This window comes from Ambystoma mexicanum, chromosome 4q, assembly GCF_040938575.1.
Source record: "Ambystoma mexicanum isolate Mex_15411 chromosome 4q, UKY_AmexF1_1, whole genome shotgun sequence".
Classification (NCBI taxonomy): Eukaryota; Metazoa; Chordata; class Amphibia; order Caudata; family Ambystomatidae; genus Ambystoma; species Ambystoma mexicanum.
The window spans coordinates 308,366,283-308,383,884 of record NC_090928.1 but is presented as its reverse complement, the minus strand read 5'-3'; positions in this window follow the sequence as shown (position 1 = coordinate 308,383,884).

Genomic DNA, 17,602 nt, shown 5'->3' with positions numbered 1-17,602 from the left:
CTCATTAGTGAATTTCTCTTTCCGCTGGTGGTCTGCGCCTTTCTTGATTGCCTTGGGCATTGTGAGGGGATCCTTGAGGCTTTGGTATGGCACTGGTGTGGAAACAGGCCCTGGGGGCAGAGGGTGGCAATGGATTGTGTTTTTAAAGATGGCCTCCGTGCTCTTTCCTGTTCCTGTGCGATGACGCTATTTACGGTTCCGCAATGTTACGGTGACCGCTAATAGCGATCACCGCTATTAGCTGTGACTGCTATTTGCATGTTGCAGGAGGTCGGAAGTGCTGTCAGCGCTTTCGTTGGTGCCGCTAAGGGTCTTTTTGGGGTCTTTAGCGGCATGGCGGTAGGGACGTTACCGGCATGGCGCTGTGCTCGTGTCCGCGTGCTCGTAATAGCACGCAATTAGCGGCCTCTTGCGAAGGCGGACACGTTAATAGCGCCATGCCGGTAAAGGCCGGATTTTACCGCGTACCGTGTAATGAGTCCCATTGTCTCTCATCGGTCAGGCCCCAAGCCAAGACTTCTCCTATGTAGCTGACCTCGAGGCCTGCTTTCTGTTCTGGGACATTCAAGGGAGTGTAGGCACACTATTGTCTTTGTTTGGGTTTATGGAATAGCCCCTGTTTTCAATTTCTGTAGCACGTGTGAGGAGACCCCAAATTAGTCAATTTCAGCCTTCTATTTCCTGCTATTAGATTTAATTGAGTTGGGTGTCATTACCTTTCTTGGCCTCTAGAAACTTGCTGACTCCATCTTAAATGGGTTTTCAACATCTTTAATTGTCTAATACTTGGCTCTATCAGATGTTTTCTCCTTCTCTTAATCTAAGAGAAATATGTCTTATGCACATGTCTTAAGCTTTTGACTCCCCTTGTACCTTGCAATTCATCCTTTAAGTAGTATCCTTGATCCCAGGCCAATAGACTCCTCTTTATTCCTCACACGAAGCAGTTTTTCCAGTGTCTCCTGATTCTGAAGCCCTGGTCTGTCTCTGAGGTAGCTTGATTGGCTTTAATATGAGTGCAACGTCCATCTTTCCATCATGACCGCTCTAGCCATGTTTTCCTCTGCAGCAAGCTTCTATATGTCTCATCTAACTTGTGTTTCTGTGTATATACGTTTATTAATCAGCAGGTTACTTTATCCTCTTTGCATATATACGATTTCTTCATATTCGATGACATGTTTTTATGGTTACTTCAGTTAAATATTTATTATTTGAGTATTTGCATATCCTTTCAGTGAATCTCAGTATCTTTCCTCTATGATGTCACTCTGCACTTGTCAAATTTCACTTATAGCTCTATAATGTCCAATGGTGTTTGCAGACATCCTTTTACCCACTCAGTGCGAGGGTACATTCGATATGGCTGTCTGAGTGCATATCGTCTCTCATATACTCACTTTAGTATTCTGATGATACCTGGTGTCCTACATAGGGTTCTTCTCCTACTGTTCCAGTATGACAGAGGTGAGGGGGCGATAGCTAGGGATAACATGTCCACCTGCTCGTCTACAGGTCTGTCACCCGTACTCCTGCTCCCTCACCAACTATCCTACCTATTACGCCCTCTCTCCTTTACTTCCTGTTAACTTCTTCCACCAATACACTGCAGCCTCGTCAAGCCATGCACTATGGTGCTGCTATTGATGCCAATGAATTTGTTGCAATAAAGCTTATTCATCAATCAAAATTTGAAGCTAAAGCATGTCACATTCTTTGTGCTGCAACTGAAAAACCTGACGACTGACTTTAAAGTTTCAAAAAAGGTAGCAGGCGCTCCTCTCCAGAGAGAACATGGCATACCTGTTCTGAGATGAGAGTTTGCAGCACACACTTTTTGCTCACTGTACTTTCACAGATGGGAAATATCCATTTGCATATCAGTCTTTGTCCCGCCACATGGGCAGTCCAGCACCAAAATGCTATGACAATTCCTCTCTGATCAAGAGTACCAACAGCAACCCCATACACGTGTTTCAGCCTTGTTGGGCCTCATCAGTGAGGTGAAGCTGTGCCTCTCTGAGCACAGTGAGCAGGTAGTCCACGTCTGGTTGCCCCCAGGTAACTCAGGGTGACCAACCCCAAGTTCCTTGTAAATATTTTAAAAAGGTAACAGACGCTCCTCTCCAGAGAGAACATGGCATAATAACCTGTTCTGAGATGAGAGTTTGCAGCACACACTTTTTGCTCACTGTACCTTTCACAGATGGGAAATATCCATTTGCATATCAGTCTTTGTCCCGCCACATGGGCAGTCCAGCACCAAAATGCTATGACAATTCCTCTCTGATCAAGAGTACTAACAGCAACCCCATACACGTGTTTCAGCCTTGTTGGGCCTCATCAGTGAGGTGAAGCTGTGCCTCTCTGAGCACAGTGAGCAGGTAGTCCACGTCTTGTTGCCTCCAGGTAACTCAGTGTGACCAACCCCATGTTCCTTGTAAATATTTAAAAAAAGGTAACAGGCGCTCCTCTCCAGAGAGAACATGGCATAATAACCTGTTCTGAGATGAGAGTTTGCAGCACACACTTTATAATAACCTGTTCTGAGATAAGAGTTTGCAGCACACACTTTTTGCTCACTGTACCTTTCACAGATGGGAAATATCCATTTGCATATCAGTCTTTGTCCCGCCACATGGGCAGTCCAGCACCGAAATGCTATGGCAATTCCTCTCTGAACAAGAGTACCAACAGCAACCCCATACACGTGTTTCATCCTTGTTGGGCCTCATCAGTGAGGTGAAGCTGTGCCTCTCTGAGCACATGAGCAGGGAGTCCACATCTGGTTGCCCCAGGTAACTTAGGGTGACCAACGCCAAGTTCCTTGTAAATATTTCAAAAAAGGTAGCAGGTGCTCCTCTCCAGAGAGAACATGGAATGATAACCTGTTCTGAGATGAGAGTTTGCAGCACACACTTTTTGCTCACTGTACCTTTCACAGATGGGAAATACCCATTTGCATATCAGTCTTTAGAGAGTTTCCCAGACCCCCCTCTGTTTTGCATGCCAAGTTACTTTGGGTCTCACCGTAAGTTACCAGGGGAATCCAGGCATGGACCCCTTGCTCACGGCTCTTAGAGAGGCACAGCTTCACCTCACTGATGATGCCCAACTAGGCTGAAACACGTGTATGGGGTTGCTGTAGTACTTTTGTTCAGGGGAGAATTGCCTAGCATTTCGGTGCTGGACTGCCCATAGGCAGGACAAAGACTGATATGCAGGGAAATTTCTTCTTTATGAAAAGAACAGTGAGCTAAAGACTTGGTTGAGACTCTCCCATGGGCCATCCACCCAAGAACAAGTCAATGGGCTGTGTTCGTGCTGGTAGAGAGTTTCCCAGACCCCCTCTGTTTTGCATGCCAAGTAACTTTGGGTCTCGCCCTAAGTTACCAGGGGAATCCAGACGTGGACCCCTTGCTCACTGCTCTTAGAGAGGAACAGCTTCACCTCACTGATGATGACCAACTAGGCTGAAACACGTGTATGGGGTTGCTGTGGTACTCTTGTTCAGGGGAGAATTGAATAGCATTTTGGTGCTGGACTGCCCCTAGGCAGGACAAAGACTGATATGCGGGGAAATTTCTTCTCTGTGAAAAGAACAGTGAGCTAAAGACTTGGTTGAAACTCTCCCAGGGGCCATCCACCCAAGTCAATGGGCTGTGTTCGTTCTGGTAGAGAGTTTCCCAGACCCCCCTCTGTGTTCACTTTAAAGTTTACTAAGTTTTTGCATATTTCTGAATCACACATATTTTTGTGGTACTCCCCCTTTCCTGTAAATGAAGATGTATGGGGACAATGGGCAGATTTGTGCTATGTTTTGTGAAGTGAAGGGGAAGGGATGGGTTCACCTGAAGCCAGATCTTGAGAAAGTTGGGCAGGGATGGAGGTGAAGGGCCTCCGGAGGAATCTGGAGAGTATTATAATGTACAATGTGTTCAGTGACAATTAAAAAAATGGAAAATAATAAATCTTACTAGGAACAGGTCGCCGTTGTATCAATGCTCTCTGAGGGGCTCAGTGATCCAGGGCCTATCCCAAAGTGAAAGGAGTTTTTGCAAGTCCACTGTGTGGGATGTGATCTGTGAAAGTTGGATGTTATGGGTTTGAGCATATTCTGATAACAGAGGAGTCTGAAGAGTGAGCACCCCTAAATTCATAACAGAAAATCAGAAAAAGAGTGTTCAATACTCAACATGTTTGCACAATGCGCTCACAAATAGGTATACAGATGTTTAAAGGAGCTATATGTTTACGTCGAAGAATCCCTCACAGATCACCCATCCCACCGTAAGCCATTCGTTAAATCCCACATACTGACCCTGTCTATCTGTGGCTCCTTCACCAAATTGTATTTACAGATTTGCCTCTCCTGTCCCTCTTTAAGTACAGCAGATAGGTGAAATATCCGGGAGAATTGTGCTATTTACGATAAAAGCATGACACTTAGGGCACATAGACTACATATGGAAAAGTTTTATTTTGGCTATGAGGCCATCCCAGATTTTCCCCCTAACAGTAATGGTGGACATTCAAAATGGCTGCTCTGGAAATTGTTAATCCTCTCTTTCGTATGTTTTTTGATGCCGTTACTTCCATATAAAATGTGGTTTTCCATGAATATATGTTATAAATGTGGGTGCTAAACATCTGACAGTTCATAACAGACCAAGTTCAAGGTCTACGTGTTCCACCCGTCTTCCCTGGAGACGCCGTCCTAGTGAAGAACCATACAAGGAGAAAGGGACGAGCCAAAGTTCAACGGATCTTTTACAGTGGAGGACTGCACTCCGTCCGCTGTGAAATTACAAGGCCGGAGAGCGTGGATTTTTCTCGGCGATATAAAACCCTACATTGGAGAAGGCCCCCTGCCTGCACCCAAACGAGAGGAATCGACGAGCGACGGGGAAGATCCACAGCACGTGCAGACGAGATCCATGACACGGAAGGAGGATGCATGACCAGCCAGACAAAGACAAAGAACATTTTGCAAATTGTGGCTTAAATTGAACACTTCTTCTAATCAAAAAGGGGATAAGGACATAAAAACAGACTCTGTGCATCTTAGTTGCAGGGTAAAGACGAAAATTGCACGCACAAGCCACAATACAGTTAGATGACTTTGAACTCTGAACTAAGGCACACAAAAGCCAAATAAAGAAAGGAGAAAATGAGAAGTTTTGATCGAGGACACATAAACTGGAAGAAAAACCAGTATCCTGTATCTTTTCATACGATAACTCTGTTCTGAATCACTTGTGGTGTCCCACAGTAGAGACATCACAAAGGGTGTGTCCACCTATATCAACCTAGTGCTAACATCATACCCGTCATTGGTAGGGAGGCTCACCAGTGTCACTGACTTTCTACAAGATCCTGAAAAAGAAAAGATGATTAGACAACTGCTCACTGTCATTGCCAAACAATTTATCCTGCTCCCTGAGTACAGTGAGAAGGAACCAAATGATCCCAACACAGGCGGAAATAGATGAGCTCATCAACACAATGTTCTTTCGCATAATCGAAGATTGTCCAACTCTCATTGGGAGAACAACAGACACTCCCATTTCTTCGGGGATCCAGCAAATACAGAACATTTGAGCCATCTCTTAAATAAGATAATCATTCTGGTTGCACTCCATGCGACCGCACAGTGTAGGCATTGTTTACATCAGGGAAAGAACATAGAATCCTGAACCTCAACATAGACAGGACAGATGTCCATGTAACCAGAAGACAGCAGGTTGGCACATAACATCCTTTTTCGACCTAGTTACTGACTTTCCAGAGCTACTGTGGGACCAATCGATGTTGACATCCTCATTTTCATCAGAGATCCAACTAATGTTGCACAGATGTGAATGCTCCTGCATGGAATCATACTTCAAGTGGAACTTTCTAACCATCAGAGGAGCTATCTGAGGAGATTCTAAAAAACCTTTGCCGAGGGACAGATTGAGGAAGCAGCGTCAAGAACCTCATCTGCATTTGATATTTTCTGTCCTCACTCTTCATATCTGACAAACATACACCATGTCCTCAGGATTGAAGCAAATCAGGGGGGTGGATTGGGAGCTCACCTATTTTGAACATGCACAGTAAAGGGGACTCAATGAAGTGTTATTTGTTTTGATTATTCCCATAGCCTAGCAAAGGAACTGCATCCTCAACTAAGAGACAATCTGTCACCCACAAGAGGAGGGGCACTTGTGGAGTACCCGACACTCCAAACCACAGAACTCAAAAGACGATACTGGTTAAGGAAATACTAACATTGACATTTGGCGAATGATCAAAATGGGGGTCCAGAGCAGCAACCTGGATCTCCCACAAGAAGAGGCACCCCCGCTTCTCTGAAAGAAAATGCTGCCGCTCGGATTACAGGGGCATAATTTATCTATGCATAATATTCATCATTATTTTATTCTCATTAACAATCAGAACTGCATTCTTTATTGGTGCACAAAGCGCTCCAAATTCAGTGCACCCACCTAATGATGTACGCGTAAGACCCACAAAAACACCCAGACCTTATATAGTCATTCCAGTCCCTAGAAAATCTGATGGCAGAATGAATGAACTTGAAATGAATGTAATTAGCAGTGATACACACACTCTTGTGGTAACAAATGGAAAGGAAAGCCGGACACAAGGTCGGCAAGGGATGAATGAAGTAACATCACTGACAACTACACGCACGCAAACACTGAATGCACACGAGACAGGCCTAGTGTCAATGACTACTGAACCACAAACAGCAGAGAAGAAGAGACTGCCCGCCATAAAAAACTCCACAGCAGACGTTGTGAGAAAACAAGAGTTAAGAGGAAAACCAACAAACCGTCATACCAGAAACTGTTAAGAAAACAAGAGCCAACTCGGAGAAACTCTCTACACGGACACAACGGATAGTAGACTCATTGTTTCCATACATATGGGGTTGGAACGTGTGAAGCATATGAGTGGAACAGATGAACTGAGTAGAACGGATGAACTGGGTGGAACGGATGAACTGGGTGGAACGGATGAACTGGTGGAACAGATGAACTGGGTAGAACGGATGAACTGGGTGGAACGGTTGAACTTGGTGGAACGGATGAACTGAGTGAAACGAATGAACTGATTGAACAGATGATCATGGTGGAATGGGTGAACAAGGTGGAACGAGTGAAATATGTGGACGGAAGGGTGAAGTATGTAGATGGAAAAGGTGAAGTATGTAGATGGAAGGCGTGAAGTATGTGGATGGAACGGGCGAAGTATGTGGAGGGAACGAGTGTAGTATATGGATGGAACAGGCAAAGTATGTGGATGGAACGGGTGAAGTATATCGAAGGAACGGGTGAAATATGTAGAAAGAACGGATGAAATATTTGGAAGGAACGGGTGAAATATGTGGAAGGAACAGGTTAAGTATGTGGATGGAACGGGTGAAGTATGTGGATGGAATGGATGAACGAGTGTAGAATGGGCAAAGTGGGTGGAACGGGTGAAATGGTAGAACGGACGAAGTACGTGGATGAACAGGTGATGTGTTTGGAACCGGTAAAGTGGGTGGAACCGGTGAAGTGGGTGGAACAGGTGAAGTGGATGGAACGTGTGAAATGGTAGAACGGATGAAGAAGGTGGATGAACGGGTGATGTGCCTGGAACCGGTGAAGAGGGTGGAAACGGTGAAGTAGGTGGAACAGGTGAAGTGGATGGAATGTGTGAAATGGGTGGAACCAATGTAGTGGATGGAACATGTGAAGACAACGTATGTGGATGGATGAAGCTTGGAGAAAGGATAACATGGGTAGAACGAATGAAAGGAGCAGTGCATAAAATGTATGGAGTGCATAAAATGGATGGAGTGCATAAAACGCTTGGAGTGCATGGAACGGATTGTAGTACATGGAACGGATTGGAGTGCATGGAATGGATTTGAGTGCATGGAACGGATTCGAGTGCATGGAGCGGATTCGAGGGCATGGAACGGATTGGAGTGCATGGAACGGATTGGATTGCATAGAATGGATTGGAGTGCATGGAACGGATTGGAGTGCATGGAACAGATTGGAGTGCATAGAATGGCGTGACTTACATGCAATGGTTTGGAGTGCACGGAACGTTTGAAAGAGCATTGAAATGAACGGTTTGAGTGCTTGAAATGGTCGTAATACGTGGAACAGTCGGAGTACATGGAACAGATGGAGTACATGGAACTATTGGAGTGGGCCTGATCTCAAGCACCTAAGGTAAACCACCATAGCACATCTTTCCACGCTTACTCTCTTCTTTACACCACCACTCAACTAGAACACAGTGATACTATGACACCATTCGGTATAGCTGTTCTCATACCATCATTTGCCTCATACTCCCCATCACCCTAACTAAAACACTGCTGGTTACACACCCTCCAGCCTAGACGTTCTCCTCAGGCCTAACGCAGCCAGAATCGGTCTGGATAACAACCTGCCAGAACGAACACATACTCTTGATCTCTCAACCACCACACCTACCGCTAAGAAGCAGCTATCACACGAGTACCACACCAGCTGCACACATATCCGGTGCTCACACGCACATTTTGACTGTCTCTACTCTCTCTACTGACCTGAACATCGGTTCCCAAGGGCGTTCAGCCTACCAGCACCTTGAGACCATACCAATGGTACATAAGGCACTATATAAATGCAAAGTAACATAACATAACATAACAATAAAAATGCATACACAAAACAAGGGTGCAAAAAAGGGTAGTGTATTATTATTGGTATGCAGTGATTTTAACGAATACAAAACAACAAATGGAATTTTTAACAAACCCAAAACACCTAAAAAAAATAACACATTTTTAAAAACTATATATATGTAGTTGGGAATCGGAATAGTAGTTTTAGTGGTGGGGGAAAGGTATGAATAAAAAAAGGGGACCTTGGGGGTGGAGGGCCCTCAAAAATAAAGAAAAAAGGTGTTATTTTTTTAGATAGTTTTGTTTAGTTAAAAATCCATTCGTTGTTTTGTGATTTGTTAAAATCACATGTAACCATTATTATTATCATGTTTTTGTTCACAGATGAAGTAGTTTGTATGACAATTTAAGACGATAAAAATATGGAGACAGTACATAAACTGATGAATCTGTTCAAGTGTAAAACTTCTAGACAGATCACAAAAACAGAGTGGGAAAAGTAGGCCCAAAAACCAATTCAGGAAAGAATATTGAGAGCCACCAATTGCAAGAAAAACAGCAATTGATGGCCGGGAGGTCAGTCTTGTCTTAGCAGACCAAAAGCTGAGAACGCTCAACCTGCCCACATTGGTCTACAATATTTAAAGACAAAAACCACAACATTTGAATACATTAGAATACATTATAAAATGTCAGGTATATGTCAATTCCCTCGTCCCCATTGGCTCCTACCTATATAATCAAAAGAATTATATAAATGACCATACTCTATTGATTAATACAATTCCAGTGATGTTATGAGTGCATCCAACTGCAGGTGACCTAATCATGTGTGTCGTTAATGAGAAGAGCAAAGTCAACACTGCTTGGCAACACAACTAGACATAGTAAGATCTGCTCCCACAGAACTAGACATCTGGTAACCCAGGTGGTTCTCAGATCTTGCAGCTGCCTCACGTTTGAAACATATCTTTTGCAACTACCATATTGAAACATATTGCCATCCCCATTTCTCATTGTTCTAGCTAAGACAAGAACATAAACTGCATGGACTCATAAATATGTGGCAGAGGCTCCATTCTCGAGGAGTAATGTCTCATATTATTTGTACTACTAGGACTCTATAACAAACATGGCAATCCTAGAATTCTTTAGGGGGGAGTAGAGTCATAGCCCATTTCAGTACTTTGGCTATTCGAACTGAGGCCTGGTTCACCCCAAAACATGTCTTCTGCAACTATTGTGTTATCTTCTTCCTAATGCTAAGAATAATGCTGACGAGCAGCTCAGTCCCTCATCGCATCTGCCGGAGCAGGTGCTCCCAGCCCTGTCTCGTGTTGCAGGTGCCCACCAGCAGGATCCTAATCAGAAAGGCCTGGGAGGTAGAGGTAAGGCCAGGCACTACACGTGCAGCCTCACTGTCAGGGCCAAAGCCAAGACCAGACCAAGACAAGGGGTGCAGAGGGACGTGGTGGGGGCTGTGATGAGCGTACGAGTTGTGTCCAGAAAGTTGTATCCATTTAAAAGGTTGCTGTGCCCCTTCTGCAGAAAAGCAGCCTTCAAAGACTACAGCTCCCAGCAGAACCAGTCTCCTGCCTACAACTCCCAGCATGCCCGGGGGCGCCGCGGGCCAATCAGGAGTCCAGCAGGGTGTGGCTCGTCAACGCGCATGCGCAAGCCCCGAGGCACGGGGCTTGCGCTTGAGACTTCGGAAGGAGAGGACGTGCAGAGCCCAGCTCCTCCAGAATCATTCGCGAGGGGCCCCGCCCCGCCGGAGAAGCAGTTCGGCCCCTCGCTCCCGCAAGATAAGTCCTTAAACCCATCTTGGGGATCAGAGGGATCGGGGGAGAAGCGCAGGGGGCTTTAGCCCGCCCATTCCTAGCCCCTGCGCCTACTGAAAGATAAGTGGGCGTGTATCCTAGGCGCGTCGCCAATCCGCGCTTGTATTTGTTGTGGGGAAGTGAAGCGTACGAAAGGCTTGTACGTGTGTTCCCGCCTCCTGGGACCAGGGAGAACAAGGCGCACGGGAGGCGAAAACACATGTGGCAAAAGTTCCGCGGCGGTCTGAAGGAAGACCCCTGTGGACGTTAACACTGGCAGTTTCCACATCAGGAACAAGTGGAAAAGCCTCAGAAGAGTGGCGAACTTTGGCACACTCAAAAGCCTGTGATCTGAGCTCGGGTGGCAGCAAGGAATGTTTTGTGTTTGTATGTGTGTGAGGAATGAATGAGAAGGTTACGGGAATGCAGAGGCAAAACCCTAACTCGTGTTATTTCTTTTAGCTTCTTGGACCAGCACTGAACACTACGGACCTGCCACAAGACTTGACGGCTTCATCACGGACAGGACACTGAAAACCAGAGCTAAGTGTGCATGCTGTAAAAATGCTAATTAGTTGTGGACTGAACTAGGTGCATGGCTTAGACTTGTACGTTAGATTAATCAGTGAGGGGGCCTAAGTCTGACTATGTGGAAGTGGAGTGTAAATAGCTACTTGGTACCAAGTACAATTTAAGGTGTGCAACAATCAACCCTTTTCCCTAAAATTCCCCGTCCTATCCACAACCACTACCCAATCCTCTATCCGGTTTTCCTAAAACCCCCCCAACCCATCCAATCAACGAGACCCTAACCCTCCTTCCCTGCTCTGGTCCGGGTAGCCTGCGTAAGCTTCGACTTGCAGGCTCCACGACCATAGTGGGGGTGGTTGGTACTGCGTCGCTCCTGCGCCTAGGACCAGAGTGTTCTGACAGAAGCGCAAGCCCACGTATTTTCCAGGCGCCTGAGCGGCACAGCCAACCCTCACAACAGTCATGGAAGAAATTGCTAAAGCCTTGCAGGATTTGCAAGGGGAGCTAGCCGCATCCAGGCAAGAATACGCTCCATCAGCATTGCTAATAGTCAACCAGAGGTACGTCCTGAAGATCTGCCCCAAGAGTATGCCGACTTTGTGGATGTGTTTAATAAACAGGCTGCTGAGTCTTTACCTCCACACCGGCCCTTTGATTGCCGGATAGACCTGGAGCCAGGAGCGGTATTGCCATGCAGCCGCATCTACGCTTTGACCGAGGCTGAAAAAGACCACCTCCGGGAATATATAGCATCCAACCTCAAGAGTGGTTTTATTCGGCACTCTAATTCTCCGGTTTCGTCACCTCTGTTCTTCGTACCGAAGAAGTCTGGGGAGCTCCGGACTTGTATAGATTACCGCGGAGTGAACCGGATAACCATTAAAAACCGTTATCCGCTCCCTTTAATCCCTGTACTTCTTGACCAAGTTAGGGATGCGGTCATCTATACCAAGTTGGACCTTTGAGGCGCATACCACTTGGTACGGGTACGTGAAGGAGACGAGTGGAAGACCGCCTTCCGAACCAAGTTCGGATTGTATGAATATCAGGTCATGCCATTCGGCCTCTGTAACGCCCCCGCCGCCTTCCAACATTTCCTGGATGAGGTACTCCGAGAATATTTAGACGTATGTGCCGTTGCGTACATCGATGACATCCTCATCTATTCCAATAGCCTCCAGGAACATGTCCAACATGTATGTGCGGTGTTGCAGAAATTGCGAGAACATCATCTCTACGCAAAACTGGAAAAGTGCAAATTTCATCGTACCACTGTGGAGTTCTTAGGTTATTTCCTAACCCCAACCGGCGTACAAATGGATACCAAAAAGGTGCAGGCAATTTTAAATTGGGCACCTCCGGCTAATGTAAAAGATATACAATCCTTTCTAGGGTTTGCAAACTTTTACAGACGCTTTGTTAAGAATTTTTCAGCATTGGTTACTCCAATCACGAAGCTTCTTCGTAAGGGTTGCCCGTTTGTTTGGGATGCCTCAGCCGAACAGGGTTTTAATCAGCTCAAAAAGGCCTTCACCGACGCTCCGGTACTAAAACACCCAGACTTGTCCAGACCATTTGTGGTTGAAACGGACGCCTCCAGTTATGCTTTGGGGGCCGTTCTGTCCCAAAGAGATCCCACGATGGGTTTATTACATCCGGTGGCCAATTATTCAAGGAAGCTGCTGCCAGCTGAGGTGAATTATATCATCGCAGATCGAGAACTGTTGGCAATAAAGGCAGCATTTAGTGAATGGCGGCACTACTGATGGGAGCACGTCATACGATAACAGTAATCACAGACCACCGAAACCTACAATTTATCAAAATCGCCAAGACCCTGAGCCTGCGTCAGTTGCGTTGGGCCATGTATTTCGCGGAGTTCGATTTTATCATCACATATAGGCCCGGAAACAGCAACCTGAAAGCTGACATCTTATCACGCTATCCCGAGCTGACAATTCGAGAGGCGAACCCCACGCCCCAGTCAATAATCCCTCCCGCTCACATTATTGGAGTGACCTCCGACTTCTTTGAAGCAATTCAGAAAGAAATCTCTATGCAAGAACTGCATCATTGGTGCAAACAGGACCCTCGGAACGTAGTTCTTGCAGGGCTTCCCTACCACGCTCATGCTCTGTATCTGCCTACTACGGCACTCCGGGAAAAGGCCATGTCGTGGTGTCATGATTCATCCCTTGTAGGTCATCCGGGAAGATCAAAAACACAAGAACTGGTGGCTAGATATTTTTGGTGGCCAAAGTGGCGACAAGATGTTCAACAACACGTATTGAAGTGTGACATCTGTGCCCGCAATAAGGCCAGTCACCAAAAACCTGCAGGTCTTCTGCGTTCCTTACCAACTCCGGACGTACCATGGCACACTGTAACCATGGACCTCATTGTGGATCTCCCGCCTATACAAGGTCACACTTCAATATTGGTTATAGTAGATACCTTTTCAAAAATGGCCCATTTTATTCCTTGCAAGGGAGTCCCAACCGCTAGTGCAATTGCGGAACTCTTCCTGCAAAACGTCATTCGCCTACACGGGCTTCCACACCATGTTGTTACCGACAGAGGCCCACAATTTACTTCACGATTTTGGCGTGAATTTTGTAGGATTATTGGGATGGAAATCCATTTGTCATCCGGGTACCATCCCGAGACCGACGGCCAAACCGAGCGTGTGAATCAGGGGCTCGAGCAATACTTGCGTTGCTTTGCTGCAAGCAGAGAAACCACTTGGGTCCAGCATACTTGGTTAGCTGAACTGGCCTACAATAATGCCGTACACACGTCCACCAAAAAGACTCCCTTTTACTGTCTTTATGGACGACATCCACGTATTCTTCCCGTAGCTGTCCCGTCCTTAGGGGTGGAATTGCCCACACTAGCGGGACAGCGAATTGAAATTGAGCAAGTATGGAAGGAGGTACAAGGTAATCTCGTTAGAGCAAAAAACTCTTATAAGTATTATGCAGACAAAAATCGTCGTGCCAGTCCTCCCTATCGTGTGGGTGACAAAGTGTGGCTTTCCACCCGCAATATTCGGGTTACTTAGGCCCATTCCCAATTGTAAGAATCGTAAATCCAGTTGCAGTTCGATTGGAATTACCATCCCAAATGAAAATTCATCCCACGTTCCACACGTCCCTGCTAAAACCTGCCCCGTATGGAACTCCCGTCAAAAAAAACCCCCCGATAATTGTTTACGGAGAACCTGAATATGAAGTACGTGCAATTTTGAACTCCAAAAAAGGCACTAACGGCCAATTGTATTATTTAGTGGACTGGCTGGGGTATGGACCTGAAGAGCGCTCGTGGGAGCCCTCACATCACGTTCATGCTCCAAGATTGTTGCGCACTTTTCATAAGAATTAACCAGATAAACCCAGAGGGCCTACCTTCCGTGGGAGGGGGAGTGCTGTCAGGGCCAAAGCCAAGACCAGACCAAGACAAGGGGTGCAGAGGGACGTGGTGGGGGCTGTGATGAGCGTACGAGTTGTGTCCAGAAAGTTGTATCCATTTAAAAGGTTGCTGTGCCCCTTCTGCAGAAAAGCAGCCTTCAAAGACTACAGCTCCCAGCAGAAGCAGTCTCCTGCCTACAACACCCAGCATGCCCGGGGGCGCCGCGGGCCAATCAGGAGTCCAGCAGGGTGTGGCTCGTCAACGCGCATGCGCAAGCCCCGAGGCACGGGGCTTGCGCTTGAGACTTTGGAAGGAGAGGACGTGCAGAGCCCAGCTCCTCCAGAATCATTCGCGAGGGGCCCCGCCCCGCTGGAGAAGCAGTTCGGCCCCTCGCTCCCGCAAGATAAGTCCTTAAACCCATCTTGGGGATCAGAGGGATCGGGGGAGAAGCGCAGGGGGCTTTAGCCCGCCCATTCCTAGCGCCTGCGCCTACTGAAAGATAAGTGGGCGTGTATCCTAGGCGCGTCGCCAATCCGCGCTTGTATTTGTTGTGGGGAAGTGAAGCGTACGAAAGGCTTGTACGTGTGTTCCCGCCTCCTGGGACCAGGGAGAACAAGGCGCACAGGAGGCGAAAACACATGTGGCAAAAGTTCCGCGGCGGTCTGAAGGAAGACCCCTGTGGAAGTTAACACTGGCAGTTTCCACATCAGGAACAAGTGGAAAAGCCTCAGAAGAGTGGCGAACTTTGGCACACTCAAAAGCCCGTGATCTGAGCTCGGGTGGCAGCAAGGAATGTTGTGTGTTTGTATGTGTGTGAGGAATGAATGAGAAGGTTACGGGAATGCAGAGGCAAAACCCTAACTCGTGTTATTTCTTTTAGCTTCTTGGACCAGCACTGAACACTACGGACCTGCCACAAGACTTGACGGCTTCATCACGGACAGGACACTGAAAACCAGAGCTAAGTGTGCATGCTGAAAAAATGCTAATTAGTTGTGGACTGAACTAGGTGCATGGCTTAGACTTGTACGTTAGATTAATCAGTGAGGGGGCCTAAGTCTGAGTATGTGGAAGTGGAGTGTAAATAGCTACTTGGTAAAACCCCCCAACCCATCCAATCAACGAGACCCTAACCCTAACCCTAACCCTCCTTCCCTGCTCTGGTCCGGGTAGCCTGCGTAAGCTCCGACTTGCAGGCTCCACGACCATAGTGGGGGTGGTTGGTACTGCGTCGCTCCTGCGCCTAGGACCAGAGTGTTCTGACACTCACAGCTCCTCTATGCCCACTGCCTACCCCCCACCACCACCAGCCTCCGGATCAGCAAGGGCAGCTTTGCCCCTCTTAATTCTTCCTCAACTGCAGTGCCGTCCCACTCTGCGTTCGACCGCCGATCGAAATTCCAAGATGGCCACTGCCGTGATGCCCGGATCTACCTGACACTGTCTCCGAGGCTCCAGGCATCCAGGAATCTCCCCATTGGCTGTGCCCATCCACATCACTCACACCCAATCACCGTCAGGAGGTAGCCGGCGGGCGGAGTAAGGCCTAGGAAGAAGGCCAACAGCTGACTGAGCTGGCGAGCAGCTCAGTCCCTCATCGCGTCTGCCGGAGCAGGTGCTCCCAGCCCTGCCTCGTGTTGCAGGTGCCCACCAGCAGGATCCTAATCAGAAAGGCCTGGGAGGTAGAGGTAAGGCCAGTTACTACACGTGCAGCCACACAGCTCCTCTATGCCCACTGCCTACCCCCCACCACCACCAGCCTCCGGATCAGCAAGGGCAGCTTTGCCCCTCTTAATTCTTCCTCAACTGCAGTGCCGTCCCGCTCTGCGTTCGACCGACAATCGAAATTCGAAGATGGCCGCCGCCGTGATGCCCGGATCTGCCTGACCCTGTCTCCGAGGCTCCAGGCATCCAGGAATCTCCCCATTGGCTGTGCCCATCCACATCACTCACGCCCAATCACCGTCAGGCGGTAGCCGGCGGGCGGAGTAAGGCCTAGGAAGAAGGCCAACAGCTGACTGAGCTGACAGAGTGCCACAGGCGCTTAGGTGCCATCATTCTGGCCGCACAGGCGCCTCCACTTGCAAAGGAACGTAGGTGAGTCTTCCGCACGCCACCCCTAAAATCCTTCCCTTGCAGCCCCCTGCTAGCAAGCCAATGGCCCCCCTGACCCTTTGAAGTCTCAGGCGTAGCGTTTCACGCCACCTCTCCTGCGCTGCCCTCGAGCACAAGTCTAACTTTTTAACAGCCTTACAACTATAATGGACTACCATGTTACACGGCCCTGACCTATTGTGTTAACTGCCTGCCCCTAGCGGCCCTGATCCATTGTGTTACTGCCTGCCCCTAGCGGCCTTGATCCATTTTATTAACTGCCTGCCCTTAGCGGCCTTGACCTATTGTGTACTGCCTGCCCCTAGCGGCCTTGACCTATTGTGTTAACTGCCTGCCCCTAGCGGCCCTGACCTATTGTGTTACTGCCTGCCCCCAGCGGCCTTGACCTATTGTGTTAACTGCCTGCCCTTAGCGGCCCTGATCCATTGTGTTACTGCCTGCCCCTAGCGGCCTTGATCTATTGTGTTACTGCCTGCCCCCAGCGGCCTTGACCTATTGTGTTAACTGCCTGCCCTTAGCGGCCCTGATCCATTGTGTTTCTGCCTGCCCCTAGCGCCTTGATCTATTGTGTTACTGCCTGCCCCCAGCGGCCTTGACCTATTTTGTTAACTGCCTGCCCCTAGCGGCCCTGATCCATTGTGTTACTGCCTGCCCCTAGCGTCCCTGACCTATTGTGTGAACTGCTTGCCCCTAGCGGCCTTGACCTATTGTGTGAACTGCCTGCTCCTAGCGGCCTTGACCTATTGTGTGAACTGCCTGCCCCTAGCGGCCCTGAGCAACAGCGTTATTGCCTGCCTGCCTGTACATCTGTTGCCCACAAATGAAGCCCCTTGGCACACACCCCAGAGTGCCTACGCACCTCCTTCCCTCATCCACCATCTTCATCATATCCCTCTCCCTTCTGGCCATCTGCAGCATGCCGCCTGCGCACCCAGACCAGCATGCTCACCCATGTCCCACTCCACCATCTGACCTCATACACACCACACCATCGTCTGCACTCCAATCCACACTCAACCACCGTACAATCTGATCGAACATCACCCACTCC